Source organism: Saccopteryx leptura, chromosome 13 (assembly GCF_036850995.1).
Source record: "Saccopteryx leptura isolate mSacLep1 chromosome 13, mSacLep1_pri_phased_curated, whole genome shotgun sequence".
Classification (NCBI taxonomy): domain Eukaryota; kingdom Metazoa; phylum Chordata; class Mammalia; order Chiroptera; family Emballonuridae; genus Saccopteryx; species Saccopteryx leptura.
In genome coordinates, this window is record NC_089515.1 from 51,389,948 (window position 1) to 51,412,200 (window position 22,253).

Here is a 22,253-nt window from a genome sequence, read left to right on the forward strand (position 1 = left end):
AGTGATATACTATTTGGTTCTTCCGTAGGAAACTTCAGGACCCCGATGGGTATCTAACCAAACGCAAATGCTTCCTTTGTAAAGTTGAGACCTTTCGAATTATTCCCATTACTTTGTAAGGGAGTAAAATGCATGAGGCAATTTCCACAGGCCAGGCCAGGAACAAGCCACGGCGCCCGTCGGGGACTTGGTCGAGTCACACACAAAGAAGTCCCCGGGACTGCTGTGGGGACAGGGCACCAGCTCTCAGGAACACAGGTCCCCGTGGCATCAGAGTTAATGAGGCCATCAGTTCACTTATTTTCCTTTCCAGAGATTACCATGATCAATTTGCATGATGATTATGGAAAAAAATTAAAACACTATTCCCAAAGATCAAGTTCCTAAAGGCCTTGGAGACATAAGGAACGTCCCAGCGAAGAAAGGTATATATTGCAATGAGCCACAGTTTAGTTCAACGAGGCAACGGTGAATTCCTAGATCACTCCAGTTTTTTATTCCTGCCATCTTCCAACCTCGATTAAACCCCTGAGAACCTCTCTCCCTCAAGAGCACGTAACGAATTTAATACAAATTCAAAGGGAAATAAAGGAACAGGGCGACCAAGAAGAAAATCCGAATTAAAAAAAAAAAATAGAGTATGAATTTGGGGAATACTCCTGTGGCTGAAAACCCATTTGTTCCCGCTTCAGCCCAGTGCCAGAGTCTCCATTTTCTAGTTTCAAAACTAAAAAAAAAAAAAACAAACTCGTTTCTCCTTTGATACTTCCAGCCCGCCCAGGAAGGAGGTATCCACAAGCGACTCCCTTTCATCCTTGGGCTGTCACTAAGACAGCTGTCCCACATAGAGAGCAATGCCTTCATTTGGTTCCATTTTTACCCCTTTGTCTGTCTTTTACCAAAAAAAAATTAAAAAGCGAGATTTTGTGTTTTTCCTTCTAGGGCAGTGGTTCTCAACCTTTCTAATGCTGTGACCCCGCAATACAGTTCTTCATGTGGCGGTGACCCCAAACCAAAAAATAATTTTGGTGGCTACTTCATAACTGAAACTTTGCTACAGTGATGATTCGGAATGTAAATACCTGATATGCATTATGTATTTTCCGATGGCTTTAGGCGACCCCCGCCGGGGTCGCGACCCACAGGTTGAGAACCGCTGTTCTAGGGAGACTTGCATTTTCTCCTGTGCAGAGTAAGCAAGCAAGCACGGAGTCACCTTGGCAGGTGACCTTGGCAGGTGACTTGGAGGAAAAAGCCGAGGAGACAAGTTCACATCCCAACACGGACTCCCTTTGTGGGGGAGTGTCAAGGTCAAAGCCCAGTAGATCAAGGGGTAGGGGATAGAAAATGAGCAAGAGCTGTATTCTTAACGTTTCCCTTCTCAACATGGGACAAAATAAAAAACGTCAACAGGACAACTCTTCTATCTATTAAGAATTTCATTTTAGCCTCTACACCAGGGGTCCCCAAACTACGGCCCACCGGCCGCATGCGGCCCCCTGAGGCCATTTATCCAGCCCCGCCACACTTCCAGAAGGGGCACCTCTTTCATTGGTGGTCAGTGAGAGGAGCATAGTTCCCATTGAAATACTGGTCAGTTTGTTGATTTAAATTTACTTGTTCTTTATTTTAAATATTGTATTTGTTACTGTTTTGTTTTGTTTTTACTTTAAAATAAGATATGTGCAGTGTGCATAGGGATTTGTTCATAGTTTTTTTTATAGTCCAGCCCTCCAATGGTCTGAGGGACAGTGAACTGGCCCCCTGTGTAAAAAGTTTGGGGACCCCTGCTCTACACCATCAAAAGGAAAAGCAGACCAACTAATATTCTAGGTCACTTTCCCCTGCAAATTGTTCTCGATTTTTCTATTTTCTCCCCCTTACCTAAGTTTAGGAGTCTCATATGTATAAAGACACATGTAATCTTTAATAATTTGTGTCATTGATTACCTGTAGTCCATGGGTTCTTTGGTCATCAAAAATAAAAATAAAACAAAACCTTAACCCCCCCCCAAAAAAAAAAGAAAACTTACCTTCATGGTTTATGTTCAGTAACCTCAGAAGGAATGAAATACTATATTCTTTTTTATGATGAACTCAGAGGAAGAAATATTTTAAGCGGACAAAAGAATCCTATTGTGGTGACTTTCTACATTTTTTTCCATGAGGTGTTTCCAAGGACTAAAGTAAGCGCTGAAAATCTAATGCCATCATTCTGGGCCTAAGAGTGACTGTACTAAATTGAAACCATCTCCACCCTGGCCAGATAGCTCCATTGGTTAGAGCATTGTCCCGAAGTGCAGAGGTTGTCGGTTCGATCCCCGGTCAGGGCATGTACTGGAGCAGCTCAGTGTTCCTCTCTCTCTCTCTCTCTCTCTCTCTCTCTCTCTCTCTTTCTCTCAAATCAATACATTAAAGAAAATAAAACAGTTCCTTAGTGTGTACGTTGGACCCAGCACAGTGTGAAGTCAAGCAGGGCCACCACGGATAGCGGAGGTCGGACCCAGCAAAACGGTGCCCAGCGGAAGAGGCAGTTGGACTCCACACACAGTGCTGGCCACGCCCACCTGGAGGAAGGGTGGCGCTGGCCCTCTGTAGCTCACCTAGCCCACGGGGTCGTTTCCTGATAACTGTTTGACATAAGGAGTTCACAGCACAGGGATACAGGGAGCTTGTAACCTAATGGAAAATCCTTTCAGTGGACGAGGTCATAAGTGACCTGAACAGCAGTCTTTTTTCTTTTTTCTTTTTGTAACAGAGACAGAGAGTCAGATAGAGACAGACAGGAACAGAGAGAGATGAGAAGCATCAATTCTTCTTGTGGCACTTTAGTTGTTCTCTGATTGCTTTCTCATATGTGCCTTGATGGGGGGGGGGGGGGCTACAGCAGATCGAGTGACCTCTTGCTCGAGCCAGTGACCTGGGGCTCAAGCTGGCAAGCCTTTGCTCAAACCAGATGAGCCCGCGCTCAAGCTGGCGACCTCAAGCTTTCGAACCTGGGTCCTCCACATCCCAGTCCAGTGCTCTATCCACTGCGCCACCGCCCGGTCAGGCTCCACGGCAGTCTTTATGGGATAAAGGGTCAACGGTGGATGGCCTTTACGTCCCCCTTGGCGGTTCCCATTCTAGTCGTTTGGGCAAACGTGCCAGCGTTGTTCTGTTCGGCCATCTCAACTCCGTAAGGCTGGAGTCGGAGTCCCCTTTTTCTAACGGAGGAAAAGCCGCCTCAGAGAAGTGGACACACTTACCGCGGGTGGCCCAGCAGCTAGTCACAGACCCCGAGTCCCCCTGCCCCCCCACAGTACAGGGGCCCAGGAGAAGGAAGATGGAGAGGTAGACAACCAGAGCAAGGGTCAGAGCAGGACCCCGGTGGCATTCAGCAATGACCTCCGATGCCCACACAGCGCTCGGCCCCGGGAGGACCCATGGGAAGTATTCCTCAAACCAAACTCAAGAAGGAAAGCTAAAGAACCCCCATTCTTGCCCTGGCCGGTTGGCTCAGTGGTAGAGCGTCAGCCTGGCGTGCAAGGGGTCCCGGGTTGGATTCCCGGCCAGGGCACACAGGAGAAGCGCCCATCTGCTTCTCCACCCCTCCCCCCCTCCTTCCTCTCTGTCTCTCTCTTCCCCTCCTGCAGCCGAGGCTCCATTGGAGCAAAGATGGCCCGGGCGTTGGGGATGGCTCCTTGGCCTCTGCCCCAGGCGCTAGAGTGGCTCTGGTTGCGACGGAGCGACGCCCCGGAGGGGGCAGAGCATCGCCCCCTGGTGGGCGTGCAGGGTGGATCCCGGTCGGGCGCATGCGGGAGTCTGTCTGACTGTCTCTCCCCGTTTCCAGCTTCGGAAAAATACAAAAAAAAAAAGAACCCCCCTTCTTTCAGCAGCTCCAGGCGGCGCCTTGGGGGAGTCCCTGGCTCTCAGGGTGCTCACGCACAGCACCCCAGTCCCCAGCCTGCTCCCCACTCTCCCCTCAACCCTCCAGGCTTTGCGGACTCTTTCTCCAAGTCCCACAGGCAGGCGGAAGTCGGAACTGCCTGCCGAGTCTGGACTCCCATCGGGCCCTCGGCCGCCTTCGGGCTCACCGCCGAGCCGACTCGGAGAGGCAGGAAAACCCTGGCGGAAAGGGTCCCATTCATCTTCCTGGAGGTCTTTCATTTCTTTGCCAATAAGGCGATTTGCTTCACAACACACTTCAACATACTTGACATCTGTCATAAAACCCAGGTCAGGCATATCTGTCTTCAGTTAAAATAAGCCACTGGACGGAGGCCCTTCCTCGGCTGTTAGGGGGGCCCCCCAGAAACAATTATTGACATGTTGTCCACACGTCCAGCCCAACCCTCTTAATAAGAGCCATAAATTACGGGTCCCGGTTTCCCCCTCTCTCTCATCAGACAAACGAGGTGACACTTAGGGGACCAGCGGGGGGACATGAATGTATTAAAACCTCGAAGGGATGGGGGAAGGTTTAGCCAAAGTAACTGGCTTGAAATGAATCCCTTTCCTTAGTGTCTTTCCAAAGCTGGGGTCTGTGGCAGCCGCAGATGTTTCTCTGTGATGAGGCATGAACTTTCTCAGTGTTGTTCTGAGATGGGTCTCGCGGTCACATGCCGCCGAAGGAAGTTGACAGGCTTCTGAGTGACGGGCATTCCTGTTTAGTCTTGGGATGGCTCAGCCTTCCGGGAAGGTTCAATGTCGGGGAGAGAATTCAGCCCTCTGCAAATACAGGAGAGAAGCACCAATCACTCCTGATGGTAAGTGCTCCCCGGAGAGGCACCCATGAAAGAAGCAGGTCTCCGGTCCCCAAAGACCTGCCAGTTGGAAAAAAGCCTGTCACAAGATTATTAACGTCGTTACTATGCTCCAAGATGTTATGGCCCCTTTGAGCCTCTGTGGGCCAAGTCCATATGGCAAAATATATAATGTGTCTACCCTTGGGTAGAGAATCGTGGCACAGATACACCTCTTCCTGCCGAAAACGGATGCCTTTTCGAAAGGGAAAATGGATTTTAAAGAGATGCGCGCCGGTTTTAGCTGTACTTTTGTCAGGCTCTAGAAGGAGGGCTCCTCTCGGAAAATGTTTGCAAATGTTTCCTTCCGGTCAAGTTTGCCACAGGAGTGGCGTTTTGGCAGTTGAGATGTCCTGAACAAAATGCGTTGCTTGAAACAAACGTTTTACTCTTGGGAAAAGGAAAGATGTGGCCAGAGCAAAGCTGTGGACATGTCCTCGATTCTGGGCCAGTTTGAGCACTGGATTGCTATTTGGTGGGCAGCCAGGGGACAGGTGCTTAGGGAAGGGAGAGGATGGGTGTCTAACAAAAGGAATGGGAAGATTAAGACCCAGAAGTGTCCCTGGTTGAAGCCACTGGAAAGGACTAAACATACACCCCAAAAATCCATAGTAAGAAGGTCTGTTCTCTCAGCAGACCAACATGGGGCCTTGTAAGAGCAGAGAAAATGTATGCAGACAGAAGGGAAGCCCCCCAAATAGCAAACGGTGGGTGTAAGAAAATAATATTTCTGGCTGGCAACATTTCTTTCTAGGTCCTTCTTCTCACCCAGCTCTTGAAAAGGTGCCAGGCGTTATTGTTGGCACACAGACTGAGAGACTCTCTCCTTTGCGCTGGGATAAATTGTTGAAAGAAATGTAAGTGTTTAAGTATCTTCTTCGGGACCAGGAAACCATCTATCATGCGGACTCTGAGCTGGAGCGTTGTTTAGAAGAAACTTGTTCTCTGTGGTTCTGCCGCAAAGGCGGGAATAAAGACGGCCGTTGACAGAGATGCTTTGGAAGTATCTGGGTGTGAGATTAACTCTCCAAGAGCCAGAGGAAATCGCCTATTTCCCCTTGTCCAAACCACTCAACTGAAACCGCCTCTGACTGTCAGTGGATTTAAAGTGAGAGGAAGCAGCTAATTTGATGACCAAGAACAACACTGCCAGTTAAGGATGTTGAGATAAAGGTCCTGGAACTCGTGTTTCTAATGCCGAACCCATCAAGTTGCAAGAATCCAGAAAAAAAGCACCAGCTAGCCACGACAATGGTCTCAGAACGATCGTTCTTTACTGGTCCAGGCCACCAGCTTTGCAAGCGAGGAAGGCATTCGTCTGGTCCCCCAGGGGCCACCCAGGTGACCGTGGAAGTTGGAATGAGAAATAGTTCGAGCTAGACAAACGTGGGTTTGAGATGGACAGACGTGTCCGTTAGTGGCCAAGACTTCTAAGCTTTTCAATCGAAAAAGAGGCATCAATTTCCAAACTCAGCGAAAGGACCATCACCCGTAAGTAAGTTGGTGGCATGTTGCAACACTACAGGGTCTGCTCGGTAAAGGGTTGCTAAGTAGCAGGCCACCAGGCCGGCATTCTGAGATCTGCAAGGTGTCAGGGCTTCCCCCGCCTGTCCAGTGTCCTGTGCCTGTGTGTGCGAAGGACTGAATCAGGATGGCAGCAGAGAGGTTGGTGCCAGTGATACCGGAAATCATGCCAGGAAGGTTGTTCAGTTTGCCCTGGCAACTGCAGGGTGATTGACACACTGGAGAACATGAAGTACTTTTCACATCAGGGCATTTGGCACATGGCTTACTTTGGGAGTTGGAGGGGAACCTATTCTCCTGAATGTTGTCTAAATAGGGCAAGTGTGCTGTGTGGAAGAATCAACCCACCTTTTTGCTAGATTTTGACATATTGCCTGATGCCCGTGTTTGGAGGAAATCAGTGGCTCTTTTTTTTTTTTTTTTCCAGTGAGAGGAGGGGAGACAGAGAGACAGACTCCCACATGCACCCTGACCAGGATCTATCTGGCAACCCCCCACCCCCAGTCTGGGGCCTATGCATGAATCAACTGAGCCACTTTCAAGTGCCTGAGGCCAACACTTGGACCAACCGAGCTATCTTCAGCACCTGGGGCTGACGCTTGAACCAGTCAAGCCACTGGCTGCAGGAGGGAAAGAAGGAGAAAAGGGGGAGAGGTGGGGGAAGGGGAAGCAGATGGTTGCTTCTCATGTGTGCCCTCACCAGGGATCGAACCTGGGATGTCGGCACACTGGGCCGATAGATGCTCTATCCGTTGATCCAACTGACCAGGGTCAGTGACTCTTTTTATATGACTTGAATATAAGGCAACATATTTTTTTCTTCCCTGAGAAACGGCTCACCTTCCCTATGGAGACACAGAACTGGGTTGTGATCCCGGGAATTGCTCTGGTATTTGCTATAGACTTCCTGTCTACAAAGGCTGGCCTCCCCTGCTTCACTGGTAACTGCTTCCCCCGTAAAGACCTGCAACAAACCTTGCCTCTTGGGATGCTATTGTCCTTTGTAATTGCGATGTGTTTTGCATCCTATTCAGCACAAAAAGCAGACGATCTGCGCGTGCGGGTTTTGCGTTAAAGCAACTCCCTTCCCCTTGACTCGCTGACATTTAAACAGACCACACACTTCTCCTGGGCTTGTCCTCGTCCGCCACAGCCTAAATCTCGTGCCAGGGCTGCTGATGGCGGACGATAATATTTTCTGCATCCATTGTTAAGCCTCTTAAGTTTCTTCTTCACTTTCGGGGTGTTTAGCATATCGTTGGCTGAGAAGCATCCTCGGTGTGCCCCAGGTGAAGTGAGATTTGATAGCACGTTCATGGGGATTATCCAGGGCTAAGCTACTGAGCGACTAGCTCAGCCTTGCTCAGCCGGTCTCTCCGGAAGTGCATCTTTATAAACTTCACAGGGGTACCTTGGGTCACTCGGTGTCCTTGCAAAGCATCGGGAAAACGGTCGTTGGTGTGGGGAGAGGACTTGTAAGGAAAGCATGGATGTACTGTATACCGGACGATTCTGGCACAGCCACTGGTGTGTCTATACCCAAGCTACTCATTACTTCCTTTCACTGCAGAGAAAGGGGGGAGGGGGTGGCTAGGACACCACCGAGTTTAGATAATGCGTTTTGCCCCGCCCAAACTTCACATCCCTTTTCTGGCATTTGTAAGCCATCAAGATGCGAAGTGTGGCTGACCAGTGTGTCTGTTTTCTGTGTGTCATCAGGCAGGTTCTGGGGGACCCAAGGCAGGCAGAGGACGAGCCACTGACAGCGAGAGCCTGTGGGGGACGAGCAGGTAACCACATACACAGATGGCGATGTGGTCGCCACGTGTGGCTGCGTCCAGATGAACCGCCAACATGGCCACGCATAAAAAGCAGCCGGAGGAATGGCTGTATTCCTTCGGAGGTTTCTTTCCTTGGCTGCAATATGTTTTTCTAGTAAGAGATTCAGACATTTCAGATAGGAAAGTTCTTCTTTAAGCATGTTGAATTCTCAGCCAGGGAACTCCTTTCTTGTATTATTATTATTATTGATTGATTGATTGATTGATTGATTAGGGAGCGAGAGAAACATTGATTTGTTGTTCCACTTATTTATACATTCACTGGTTGATTCTTGTATGTACACTGACCAGGGATCGAACCTGTGACTTTGGTGTAGTATTGGGATGATGCTCTAAAACCAACTGAGCTACCCAACCAGGGCAAGCCAGGGAACTTCTTACGTGGTCAAGTAATGTGTTTCATAGTTCTCTCTCACTTTCCTTAAAATAGTAACTAAGAAAACAAATGAGAACTCTTTTTAAGGATGCACCGAGGGTTACACTTGGCCCTCCACGCCGGCCAGACCGCTCGTTCCTTCCGTGATTCACGTGGGTGCCGGACCGTTCCTGCAAATGAAGAGGGTGCTCAGAACAACGGACCGCGTCGGCTCTCCATCTTTCTCTGGTGATAGGGCTTCTGTTGGGCTGAACTGAAGCCATTTCTTCGACCTGTGGCCGATTAAACACAGAGTGAGTCCACCTCCCCGAGGAGGCTCAGAGGATTTCTCCACAGAACCCAGGTCCGCCCACCTGCAGCTGCAGGATTTGGCTTCTCTGTTCCCGTCGTGAAACGAGGCATCCGTTTCAGAGAGGTGGGAGGTGGTACCTTTCCACCAGCCAACGTTATCACTCTGGCCAGAGTGGATGCAGCCCACTGAGATGGCCAGGCTGCCGGCCAGGCCACGGGTAGCAAACGTTCCCCTAGGAAGTCTTGCTCTCTCCTCAGGGGCAAAGAGGACACGACTTTGGGCGAACACCCGTGACTTTGATCAAAGTCTCCATGGCTCATATGCCATGGTCTTCTTTTAATAGAAACCAGGTCAGGAAATGTCTAGGGGAATTTTTGAAATAAGGCAATCCTTTACTTATCAACTCATTTATTTTATTTATTTTTTTTTTCATTTATTCAGTGAGGACTTCATCAAGCACCAGCTATGAGTGAGACCCCATTTCAGGAAGTAGCGACAGAGCATGGACATGACCAATGCACCCCTGGAGGTTACATTGTAGTGACAGGACAGACGTTAAATAATTAGTGATGAGTTAATTCTTAATTACGATGGGGAGAAATATCTCAAATAAGAAAAAGCTCTGGGAATATATAAAAGGGGGTCTGGGGTTTCTGGAATTCACAGAAGTCTTGAGAGAGTGACATTTAAGCTGAGACTTCTAAGACAAGAAAGAGTAGTGGCATAATAGCTAGATGAAAGAGTATTTTCAGGCAAGGGCACAGCATGTGCAAAGAGCCTGGGGTAGAAGAGTGAGGCTAGGGCTCTTTGAGCAACAAAAGAACGAGTAACAGGGAAAATGGCCAAGACAGGCTGGCAACATGAGCAGGAATCAAATCAGGCAGGGCTTGGAGGTAAGGAGTTAAACCTTGATTAGAACTGGTGCTTTGTAAGCAGAAAAGCGGAAATGATCGTTACTACCAAAGAGTGTTCTGATGGTTTGATGAACAGGAGTAATGTCACATCCTCTTTTCTGGGCCCTGTACAGATTTGCAATGAATAATCTCCATTGGTTCCAGCATCCATTCAAGGTGGATATTTTTAGCCCTGCCATTTCGGTGAGGCAACTGAGGCTTAGAGCGGGTACGTGACTGGCCAGGATCACACAGCTGGCAGTGTGGGACCAAGTCCTGGCCAAGCCAACCTCACACCACAGTTTTGTCCTCTGGGTCAAGGGGAAAGGCTCCCCCCCTTCTACACCTTTATTGATTTATAATAGGCATACAACATTGCATAAGTTTAAGGTGGACAATGTGATGATTCGATACACTTATATATTGCCAAATGATTACCATCACTTCACATAAGCTGTGTGTGTGTGTGTGTGTGTGTGTGTGTGTGTATAACATTTAAGACTATTCTTAGCAAGTTTCAAGTATAGAATACAGTATTATTAACTACAGTTATATATGTGTGGGTTTATTTCTGGGCTCTCAATTGTGTTCCGTCTGTCTTTGTGCCAGCACCATACTGTTTTAATTACTACAGCTTTGTCGTATAATTTGATGTGTGTGATTAAGTGTGATGCCCTGAGCCTTGTTGTTTTCTCTTCAAGTTGCTCTGTCTATTTGGGGTCTTTGTGGTTCTAGATCAGCGGTTCTCAACCTGTGGGTCGCGACCCCAGCGGGGTCACCTAAAACCATCGGAAAATACATAATGCATATCAGGTATTTACATTCCGAATCATAACTGTAGCAAAATTACAGTTATGAAGTAGCCACCAAAATTATTTTTTGGTTTGGGGTCACCGCAACATGAGGAACTGTATTGTGGGGTCACGGCATTAGAAAGGTTGAGAACCACTGTTCTATATGAACTTTAGAATGTTATTTTATATATAGCTGTGAAAATGCCCTTGGAACATAGCTAGGTATTGCATTGAATCTATAAGTAGCTTTTGGTTAGTACGTACATTTTTACAATGTTATGAGTATGGGATAGCTTTCCATTTATTTGTCATCTTTAATAGTTTTCCAGATAGAGATTTTTCACCTCTCTGGTTAAATGTATTCCTAAGTATTTTATTGTTTTTGGTGCTATTATAAATGGGATTTTTAATTTTTTTTTCTTTTTAAATATTTTGTTGTTAGTGTATAGAACCACAAATGATTTCTGTATGTTGACTTTATATTCTGAAACTTCGCTGAATTTCTTTATTAATTCTAAGAGGTTTTTGGTGGAGTGTTTAGGAATTTCTGTATATGAGATTATATCATTTGTAAACAGAGACAATTTTACTTTTTTTTTTCCAAGTTGGTTATCTTTTATTTTATGTTTATGTATTCATTCATTCATTCATTCATTCATTTATTTTTTTGCCTAATTGCTTTGGCTAGGACATCCAAAACTATTTGAATAGGCGTAGTAACAGTGAGTACTGCTGTTTTGTTCTTGACATAAGAGGGAAAACTTCCACTGTTTCTCCAGAAAGAACTTTAAGGGTATACAGTTTAAGTCTCGTGTTTCACAGATGACAAAACTATGGTTCCAAGAGGTCATGACACCTCCCAAACAATTTGTAGCTACTAGGACCAGCGCCAGCCTGTGAAGACAGGAGACTCTGAGATAACCAGAAAGCTGCAGCATGCTGAACCGTCTGAAAAAGCTCTTCCCCTCTCCTAAGACTGTTCTTTCATCAGACTGACCCAACTGTGGCTCCTTCCTTCTCATCTGTTCCCACTGTTTGTTTTTTAATCGATTTTCTCTTTTTTTAAGATTTTATTTATTCATTTCAAAAAGGAGAGAGAAAGAAGGGGAGAGGAGCAGGAAGCATCATCTCTCCTATGTGCCTTGACTGGGCAAGTCCAGGGTTTCGAACTAGCGACCTCGGCATTCTAGATCAATGCTTTACCCGCTGCGCCACCACAGGCCAGGCTGTCCCCACTGGTTTATATGTCCCATGAAAGCAGGTGTGCTGTGTATATCTCATTTTCACCATAGCCCCATCACGAGCACTATCACCTGGTGTGTAGTACGTGCTCAGTAAACCATGGGTCCAACATGTGTTCCAGCACATGATGCAATGCTAAGGGACCAGCCACATTCTTCCATTGCTCATCCCAAAATTACATGCAGGACTTTAGTTAAACGTGAATCCTCTCACTACGACTCTGAGAGATAAGAACATTTTGTTTTGTAAATATTTGTACCCGGAAGATAACAACGTGGCATGTGCCCGATGAGTCATGGCTGACCCACTTGCAATGTGATTTCCTGTCCGTCTAAAGCGATAACTCTGCCTCCCACCAAAGCCACCGGGTACAAGTTAGGAAAAGCCGTTCCAGCCGAACTTGCAGCTTTAAGGGAAAACCTGGTAGGCGCCCCAGGGATCACTTTGCAAGCCGGAGAGGCAGTTCCCCCGCCATCCATGTGGAAACCTCATTGCCCGTCATGCAGAGGGTTTGCTCAGGGCTGTTGTGAATGTAGTTTGATACTCCCTCCAGTCGGGGAGATAAGGTGCCCGTGATGATGGACGAGTCCTGTGGCTCTCTATAGGATGGCTTTTATCAACTGTCACTAACCCCGACACGTGAGCTCAAACACGCCATTCGCCGGCAGCCCCCTTCCTCCTGACTCCCTGCGTGGTGACACTCCTCCTACTCGACATAAGGAGTCCAGCTGTGGATCGCAACAAATGGGTGAATGAGAGACACAGGGGGGGGGGGGGCATCTCAGACCCCTCCCTCTTCTCTGAGGCTCACACTCATCGTCTGTGAAGTTAACCACTGTAAGCCCTTGCCCAGCTCAGCTCACCAGATGGTTTCAAGAACCACCACGCTCACAGTCAGACATCTTCAGGAATGGAGAGTCCACACAATTGTACACTGGCATTTTATTTTTTTTGTGAATCTCCCACCAGGTGTTGCAGGGTTAACAAAATGAACAATACAACCCCCGCTCTGCCCTTCGAGACACTTAGAGTCTATACACGCATCTCAGCGTGGTGAGTTCAAACAAAACTTATACACACATACGCAATTGTCCTGACGCCATATCTCTCTGTAAAGGAACCCAATACCGAACATGCTGAAACACAAATACAATCATCTTTCTTTGATTTTGAATACCGTCAGACCATGTCACTCAAACAAGGATATGAAAATTTCCCTTTCAGAAGAGAGGGAATAAAAAATATAGAAATGGGCTCCTTTTTGTGAAATTCTATAGAAATTAATTCAGAGTCAGACCAAACTAAAATGGACCAGAAAGATGTCCCAGATTACATATCTGCCTCTTTTTCTTTAAATTTTTTTTATTGATTTTTTTTCCTTTTTTTAAAGAGAAAGGAACACATTGATTAGTTGTTCCACTTGTTTATGCACTCATTGGTTGATCCTTATACATGTCCCGACTGGGGATCAAACCCGCAACCTTGGTGTATCAGGACAATGTTCTAATCAACTGAGCTACCCGGCCATATCTGCCCCTGACTTCTTTTATAGGATCCATAAGCCCACAAGGTCACAGTCTGACTGACGGAAGTCACCGACTGTCACACAGAGCTGATGAGAACTTGTTCTGTTCCCTCATCCCCAAAACAGGCATATTTGATATTTTGCCAAAAGTACTTAACATGGATTAGATCTACATTTGACTTTGTAGATCTATCAAAAATTTGATCTAGCTTTGACTAAGTGCAAAGACAAAAATCTCTGAAACTTACAAACAAATAAAGTTTGGCTGTTTCTTCATGTTGCTTCAGAGTTCAAGGCAAAAGCAACCTTCCCCGACTCTCTGACATACTGCAGCTTGAATGTTCCAGGGGACATAAAATATATTTATTGTTGCTGCAGCTCAGAATTTCCATTCTGCTGCTTTTGAACGGAGTCAGAGTTGACAAAAATAACATCAGCAACATTGCCAGCGAGAGCCTTATAACCTTAACACAAAGTAAATATGAAAGCGGAAAAGAAACAACCTTTTGCAAGTTCTCTATACAGACATCACGCGGACGTCTCTTGAAGTTCTTATGCACTTTCTGGGATGGTCTCTGTATCCACGAGCATCATCTATTAATAGTAAATTTCTTAAGAGTCCAATACAGTCCTAGGCAGAAAAACCACAAAAGCAGCTCCTTGTAAAACTTCTGGGTCTATTTACCCTTTGAGACCCAGCCATCACTCTAGATTCAAACCATCTTCTAACACAAATGACAAAAAAGTCAACTCAAACTATCTAAAATCAAAAGAGGAATTGATCAGAACCTGACAGGGTGGCTCAGTGGCTATAAGGCATCATCCCAGGGCACGGAGGTTGCAGGTTTGATTTCCCAGTTGAGGCACCTTTGAGAAGCAACCAGTGAGCATACAACTAAATGGAACAACGAGTTGATTCATTCTTCTATCTCTCTCCCCCCTTTCTCTCTCCTTTCCTCTATCTCTCTGTCCCCCCTTTCCCTCTCTCTTCCCCTCTCTCTCTTCCCTCTCTCTCTCGCTCTCTCAGTAGAGAAAAAAAAAATTTTAAGAGAGAGTAATTGATTAGTTAACATAAGTGAAGGGTCCAGAAAGTTCTAGCTTCCATCATGGCTGCATGCAAGCACTCATGTGTTGGCATCTCCTTAACCTCACTGTTGCTTTTCCTCTGCTCTGCTCTGTGTTTTCTGTCACTAGCATCCTTCTCAGTCAGGCTGTCGTCACTGACAGCTATTGGATTATCCACGGCTATCCTAGAAAGGAGAGCATTTCTTTCTTTATATCACCAACCAAAGTCCCAGAGAAGCCTTGGACTGGCTCAGCCTGGATCATGCACCCATCCTTGGAACTAATCACTGCCTTCAGAGGGATAAGACACCTGATTGGCCAACCAAGAAGCGGGAGGCAGAGAAAGAGAGCAGAGGGAGAGGAGGATTTGGAGACGGATATGGCAATCAATCAATGTGCCACCCAAGAGTAGCCTTTCTGAGCCCAGAGGTGCCTTGATAATTTTATCTTCATGTTATCTCAAAAATTGAGCTTCCAAGAAAGGGAGCAGATTACAGATCACTCCATCCTCCTTTTTAGATTATTTATTGTATTGATTTATTGGGGGAACAGACACAGCTTTGAAGCAGGCAAGGCTTACATGAATGACCCCATTGGGGAGGGCAATGGTTTCTTTTCCTTCGTCAATATACTTGGTGACAATCACAGTTCCCATACAACAGTGACTGTTATACCAACCCAATAAATCCAGTCATTTTTCCATTCACCAGTCCACAAAAGGGAACTACAAAGCCAGCCCCGTTTATATATATATATATATATTTTTTTTTTCTCAGACTCTAGGAAAATGATGGGAGTTTCCCTGTGGCCTTTTCTCACACAGTAACACCCCTCTGACCTGTCGCACACAAAGATCTCATTGATGGGAAGATCAGCTGTGCTGATGTGCAGGGGGCCAAAGGGTTGGGGATCCCGGAAATTCTCAACTCGTTTGACAAGAACGGGCACCACACCTTCTCAACTGCTCTCCAGTGAGTAAGTCTCCAAAAAATGAGAGTTGGGAAAAATGAGGGAAGTGCCTGAGGCAGCTGCAGTGTGTGGAGATAAAGAGTTCAGATAACAGCAACTAGGTGTGTCCAGAGGCTCACTGGTGTCACATTTTTCCTAAGGATTCTTGACTTCTGAGGGAAACGGGGGGGGGGGGGGGGGGTGGGGGGGGGGGGGGAGAGAACCAACCGAGAGACCTTTTCTCCTGCCCTGATCCTAAATCCCTTCCCATGACTTCTTTTTAATGAGGCCATGACTTTGTCCTTAACTTTTCCTTTTTTCTTTTAAATCTTTTGTTTTAAAACTGATTTTATAGAGAGAAGAATGGAAGAAGAGAGACACAGAAACACTGATTTGTGGTTCCACTTACTCATGCATTCATTAGTTGATGCCTGCATGTGCCTGAGCAGGGATCGAACTGGCAACCTTTGCATATCGGAAGTTGCTCTGACCAACTGAGTTACCAGGCCAGGGTTCCTTAAATCTTTTTGGATCAGGGGGCAGGAAGTTGATTAAGTCATACCTCCTCTACTCGTAACTTTGTAACCAGACCCTTCGCTCTATTACCTTTTATCTAATTTACCTCCTCCCGTTTTCTGTCCCAACCCCTAAGCAACAGCACAATTAGGTTTGGTGGTTTCATTGAACTTGTATAATATCCTCATAAGACAAGGAGTATATTCTTGTTCTGTGTGTCTGTGTCTTTGATTTATACAAGTGATGTCTACAAACTGTTCTGTTTCATTCTTCTTTTTCTCCACCCAGACATCTTTAATATTTATCTACACTACTTCTATTTCTGTATGCCATTGCATGGTGACCCTCTTAATGTCTTATTCTCTCTATGTGACCAGTGATGACCTCCTAACACAAATGACAGCGTGAGGGACAGCCTCATCCAGCCACTCAGGGACCTGTAAGAGAGCTCCCTCGGCTCAGGACAACCAGGTCATGAGACTTTAGGATTAATCTCCACCTGGCTCCAACTCCTGGCTAGACTACCTAGGTGACACTGTCCAGGTCATGAGAGAAACTGAGGCTTAAAGAGATGTGTTGGGCAGATAAAATATATTATGCTCACTTTGTTAAAAATAGCGCTGCCCACGTGAGGCCATCGCCCAGGTGATATTAATGTGTGTTGAGAATCCTTGTAGCCTGGGGCTTGGTTTTGGGATTAAGCCTTTCCCACCCTTTTTGATGTGGGGTGGTACAATCCAATCATGCCTCAGAGAAGTGACTTTGTATTAGAGACTTCCCTGTTTTGTATATTGGATTAGAGATTGTGAAGCTACAATATAAAATGGGGGCAGAATGAGAGTTTGCGCTCTTGGTTCCTGGGATGATTAGCATGAGAGAGCAGAGGGAGCAGAGCAGAGAGCAGAAAGAGGCCATGTGGCCAGGAGAAGCAGCCAAGATGGCGGAGTGCTGAGTTTGTGTTGAGTTTATATCTGGGATAAGGAAGGAGATGGGGAACTGAGGAGAATAAGGCTGGTGAGCTAGAAACCTTTGATTCTAGGAAACTCGGATAAGTCAGTGGCTTTGTGAGCACTGAATGTGAGTGGGTTTTAGAGCCCAGTGTGTGTTTTTACTTGCCTGCCGGGTGCAAGCTAGAATTAAAGAAAATGGCCTGTCAGTTTTTGGCTCCATTGTTTCTTTACCGACTGTCCGAATCCAATGCGAACCTGCATGGGCCAGGCAGCTGTGATAGTGGCCCTGGCCGTGCCTCCTGGCTTTACAAGATGGAAGGAAGCCTCATTCCATGTGGCTGGTTAAGTGGTAGAGTCAGGATTCCATGCTTAGATTTCTCTGACTCCCGAGTTTGCAACCTTCCATTGTACCACGCTGCCTTCCTCGGGGGTCTCTAGGTTCCATAGCCTATGTTAGAAGTGTCAGGGATACAGAAGGCCAGAAAAACTATCCCTTCCCTTCACCAGACATTCATTCCCCCAACCTACAGGGCGTGGAGAGCTCAATCTACAACAGAGGCCCAGGATCCGTAGCCTGGGGTGGGCAGGGGGGTGTGGCATCAGAGGTGAGGGACAGCGCCATTGGCTAGGGACCAAGTGCGTGGAACCCCCCCTTGTACGTCCAGTGCCTAAGGATTGACAGCTGCCATCTTGCGAGCCGGGTCCCCCAGGCAAACGGCAAGCCCCCCCCCCCACCCACCCACCCTTTGCATGAATCACTCTTGCGTCCAACAGCAGTCAGGCCCCACGAAACTTTGGTGGCTCTGTTACGAAGATGAAACCTTGACGTGTGCCAAACACAGATGAAATGGCATCTTGGCAACGTGATTATCTCTGCAATTACTAGCTGCGCAGTGAGGCAGCCATGTAACTAATCCGGGGAAGGCTGGGATGTTTGGACAGAAGACTCACGCTTCCAGCCTCTGGGAGGAGTTCACTGTGATGGACCCGTTTTACTAAGGCACGGTGGGAGGGACTTCCTCTGTTAGAAGTCACTCCTTTCCAGAGAACATTTCATTTCTTGGAGTTCTGAGGTTCTAAACTGAGTAGTCTGTAACAAGACGAGCAAGAGTATGTCACAAGAATCTGCAAACATCCATAGAGAGAGAGAGAGAGCATTGCTGATCAGAGCAGCAGAAACGAAAGATTAGGGGTGACAGCGAAAAGTCTCAAAGCCACTAATCACCATCTCCCTCTTTCTTTTGAGTTTCATCCACAGCTCGCTCTTATGTGAGATGTTCTTCTCTGTAGTAATTTTCAGTTCCTCGGTGACGTGAATGCATGTAACTTCTATGAGTTCGGCATTGTGGTTCCCATGTTCCATATGAGTAAATAAAGACTTCAAAACGTTAGTAGCTTCTCTCAAGGTCCCAAGCGGCTAGACTCCGGCCAAGCTGTGCCTCTAGCTAGAGTGAGTCCAATGTCAATGAAATGCCATCCCTTGACTTCCTAATGTGAGGGAGCTGCAGAGAATTGAGGAAGGTTCCAAAGATTATTCTCAAAGCACATGGAAATCCAACCCCGACAGAGATACCTTCGCTTTTCACCTTGAAAACACAAGGTCGATGTGTGTCGGAGGCATGGGGTTGTTTGTGAATCTCTGCAAATAACTTGCCAACTAAAATGTCTTCCAATGTAGCTGGCATTTTCTAAGAAAGTCTACACAACTGTGGAATGGGTTTTGAATAGTCTAAGAATCCTATTTAGATCGAAAATGTCTAGAAATCTTCTTAGAGTTGAATCATGGGAGGCCAAGGGCCTGAATTAGTGCTATGCCAACCGATTTAAATGGCATATTATCTCAAGTTATCTGACCACATGTTTAAAAAGCCTACATTGGCCCTGGCTGGTTGGCTCGGTGGTAGAGCGTCGGCCTGGCATGCAGGAGTCCCAGGTTCAATTCCCGGCCAGGGTACACAATTCCCGGAGAGGCGCCCATCTGCTTCTCCACCCCTCCCCCTCTCCTTCCTCTCTGTCTCTCTCTTCCCCTCCCACAGCCGAGGCTCCAATGGAGCAAAGTTGGCCCTGGCGCTGAGGATGGCTCTATGGCCTCTGCCTCAGGCACTAGAATGGCTCTGGTTGCAACAGAGCAATGCCCCAGATGGGCAGAGCATCACCCCCTGGTGGGCATGCCGGGTGGATCCCAGTCGGGCGCATGCCGGAGTCTGTCTGACTGTCTCCCCATTTCCAACTTCAGAAAAATACAAAAAAAAAAAAAGCCCTACATTTTCTCCTTTTTCTTTCTTTTTTTTTTTTTTTCAGAGACAGAGAGAGAGTTAGAGAGAGGGACAGATAGGGAAAGACAGGCAGGAACAAAGAGAGATTAGAAACATCAATCATCAGTTTTTCGTTACGACACCTTAGTTATTCATTGATTGCTTTCTCATATGTGCCTTGACCAGGGGGCTACAGCAGACCGAGTAACCCCTTGCTCAAGCCAGTGACCTTGGGCCCAAGCTGGTGAGCTTTGCTCAAACCAGATAAGCCCGTGCTCAAACTGGCGACCTCGGGGTCTCGAACCTGGGTCCTCCGCATCCCAGTTCGACACTCTATCCACTGCACCACTGCCCGGTCAGGCTCTCCTTTTTCTTGAAATGCATTTCCATGAATACCAGGTAGATAAACAGCAACCAGCTTGAAGATTTCTGATAAATGTACCTTCTCAATCGGATGCACAGTTGATGTGGTGCAGCTATTAATGCGTACGATTCATCCTATTACTGGGACTTTAATGTTCGGTGAGGTCCCTGAAATCCCTTCTTGGGAAAAACAAATGAGAGAACGTTCTCCATTCACCAGGTTAACAGTGTCATCATCAATCAGCAGAATTCCATTGTACCCTCTGAATTCTCTCTCTTTCTCCCACGATGCATTCACAAACTTATTCAGTCTTCCGCCTTCTCAATGGATAAAAAAAAAAAAAATTATAGAAACTCCCAGAAACAGTCCATAATTATAACCAGTTTGAAAAAGCCATATGGAAGATGACGAATCTTCCTTTTTTGTTCCCATCATTCCAAAATATCCTCTCTCTCTTTGTGTTTTGCAACACCTTTTGCTCCCAGCCTTCGGTCAAGATCGTGGTTGGCCATTGGCCAATTTGACACGTCCTACAAAATGAATTGCTTCTTTTGTAAATAAGAAAAAACTTGGGGAAAAGTGCTTTGAAATACTGTGCCGGAGGTGTGGTTAGCTGGTAGCTAGCACTGTCTGCGGGGGGCCAGAGCGGGTGGGGCCATTGTCTGTTCTGCACGTGTATTAAATCAGGACCCGGGAACTATTGTCCGCTGGCCTTCACGTCTTCTACTGTTGGTAGTTTGGGGTCCCGCAAATATGTTTTTTCAGAAAGGAATCTGATCTGCTTTTATTTTTAGTTAAACTTGCAAATGGCACCAGTAGCAGACAAGAAATTAGGACACGCTTTTAGCCACTTGGCTGAAGCTTACTTACCAGGGACACCATTGTTTTCAAGTGAATGAGTTTCCCCCTTTCTTCTGGCTTCCCTTTCTTATTCCTTGAAAAAGTGAGTGTATTCCTCTTTCAATTTACCGTATTTCTCCATGTACAAGACGCTCCCATGTATAAGACGCACCTTAATTTGGGGGCCTGAAATTTGAAAAATAATGTATTACATAACGTTATTGAACTCAGGTTTTATTCATCATAAAATTCATACCACTCCTCATCACAATCAAAACTCCCATCCCTGAGCTTGTCCTCACCTGTGTCTGATGACGAATCACTGTCTTCAACAATGAGCACAAAAACAAGCGCAAAAAAAAAGCGGGAAATGCAAGTAAGAAGATCTACAACCACTGTGTAAGACGCACGCCATTTTTAGACCCCAAATTTTTTGAAAAAGGGTGCGTCTTATACACAGGGAAATATGGTACATACCGACAATATCTGATATTATTCTTGCGAGGTAACTTCTGCCTTGGCCACTCCCCTCTTTTTCATATCACCTTATGCTTTTCAGAAGAAAAAACAACAACATATCTTAATGACACATCGAGGACACATATCACTGCTGTGAGATCATTCTTAAACCCGGCCTTTGTCAAAGTTAACCCAATAAGGCATTGCAGGGCAATCCTCTTATACGGCATGTTCTCATATAAATAACAAAGTTTCGTAACATTTAGGAATTTAGAAATGCCAATGGAAGCACACAAGAGGGAAATTTTTTGAGCTCACATTTTAAAAGTGAATTAATTCTCTATTTTTGCCCATTGAAACACAATCAATTCTCTAGGACTCACTATGTATTACTAGGATTGTTAAAATAGCTTTCTTACAATACTTTTCTTTCCAAATATATACAATTCTTCTGGCATTCTGCATCCTAATATAACGTTGAAATTATGAGGATAGAATGATAAAAACTTTGTTCAAAAGATGCACCATTTAAGGCAGGACTGGATTGATGGTCAATTAAAACTTTATCTCCACGCTTCTACTCATGATGGGAGTTCTTTTTTTTTTCTTTTTTTTTTGCCACTGATAATTAGCTGAAATAAAATATATTATGCCAAAATATCTGGGCAGGAAATTGCCACGAGGTGTGAACACGAGACATACTGAGAAAAAAAGACAAAACTTGCAAAGACTCAAATATTTAGAAAAGTATCATTACAAATTAGCTCAGCCTATAGTGAGAAAGCCTGAACTAGTCAATGAAGATGTAAGTCTCTTTTCCAAAGATTTTTTTCTTAAATTTTTGTTTATTGATTTGAGAGAGAGATGTTAATTTGTTGTTCCACCCATCCGTGCATTCATTGGTCCATTCCTTTATGTACCCTGACCGGGGATCAAACCCATAACCTTGGAGCATCAGAACAATGCTCTATCCAACTCAGCTACTGGGCCTGCACCACTTTTATAATATCAAAAAATTGTAAGAAAGATCTGTTTAAATGTCTGTGTAAATTTATGAAACAAAAACCCCACATATATAAACAATGTGACTCTCTATAGACACGCTGAAAAAAAATAAGAGCTCCTCAATATATAAATTTATAGAATAATGTAATTGCCTCAGACATAGCCAACTGCTGAGCAAAAGTATAATTGTGAGAGCCTGTTTGATAAGAAACACAAAGATTCCTCATTTTTCTATATATCTCAAATGCTGCTTTTCCTAAAAGCCAGGATTCATTTTGGGAAACACTTCATTTTGAAGACCAAGTCCCAGCCCTGGCCAGGTGGCTCAGTTGGTTAGAACATTGTCCTGTACACCAAGGTTGTGGGTTCAATCCCTAGTCAGGGCGCATACAGGAATTGACCAGTGCATGTGTGGATGGGAAAGACAACAAATTAATGTTTCTCTTTCAAAGAAAAAAATCAATATAAAGAAAATCAAGTTGCTAAAATATTTTTTAATTAAAATAAATAAATAAATAAATAAAATAAAGACCAAGTCCCGATATTCCAGCATCTTAGAGTTAAACAGAGAAACTGCACA

General features: G+C 45.7%; 2 long non-coding RNA genes across 2 annotated transcripts in view; both read left to right on the plus strand.

Annotated features, from left to right (window-relative positions):
- The window catches only part of LOC136384679 (uncharacterized), a 708,322-nt gene that overhangs the window by 42,118 nt on the left and 643,951 nt on the right, over window positions 1-22,253 (plus strand). The window lies entirely within an intron of this gene.
- Window positions 12,154-22,253, plus strand: part of LOC136384677 (uncharacterized) — a 64,171-nt gene continuing 54,071 nt past the window's right edge. The window contains exon 1 of the long non-coding RNA XR_010747636.1: window positions 12,154-12,494. This is a non-coding gene — a long non-coding RNA (uncharacterized lncRNA). The remainder of the gene's footprint in view (window positions 12,495-22,253) is intronic.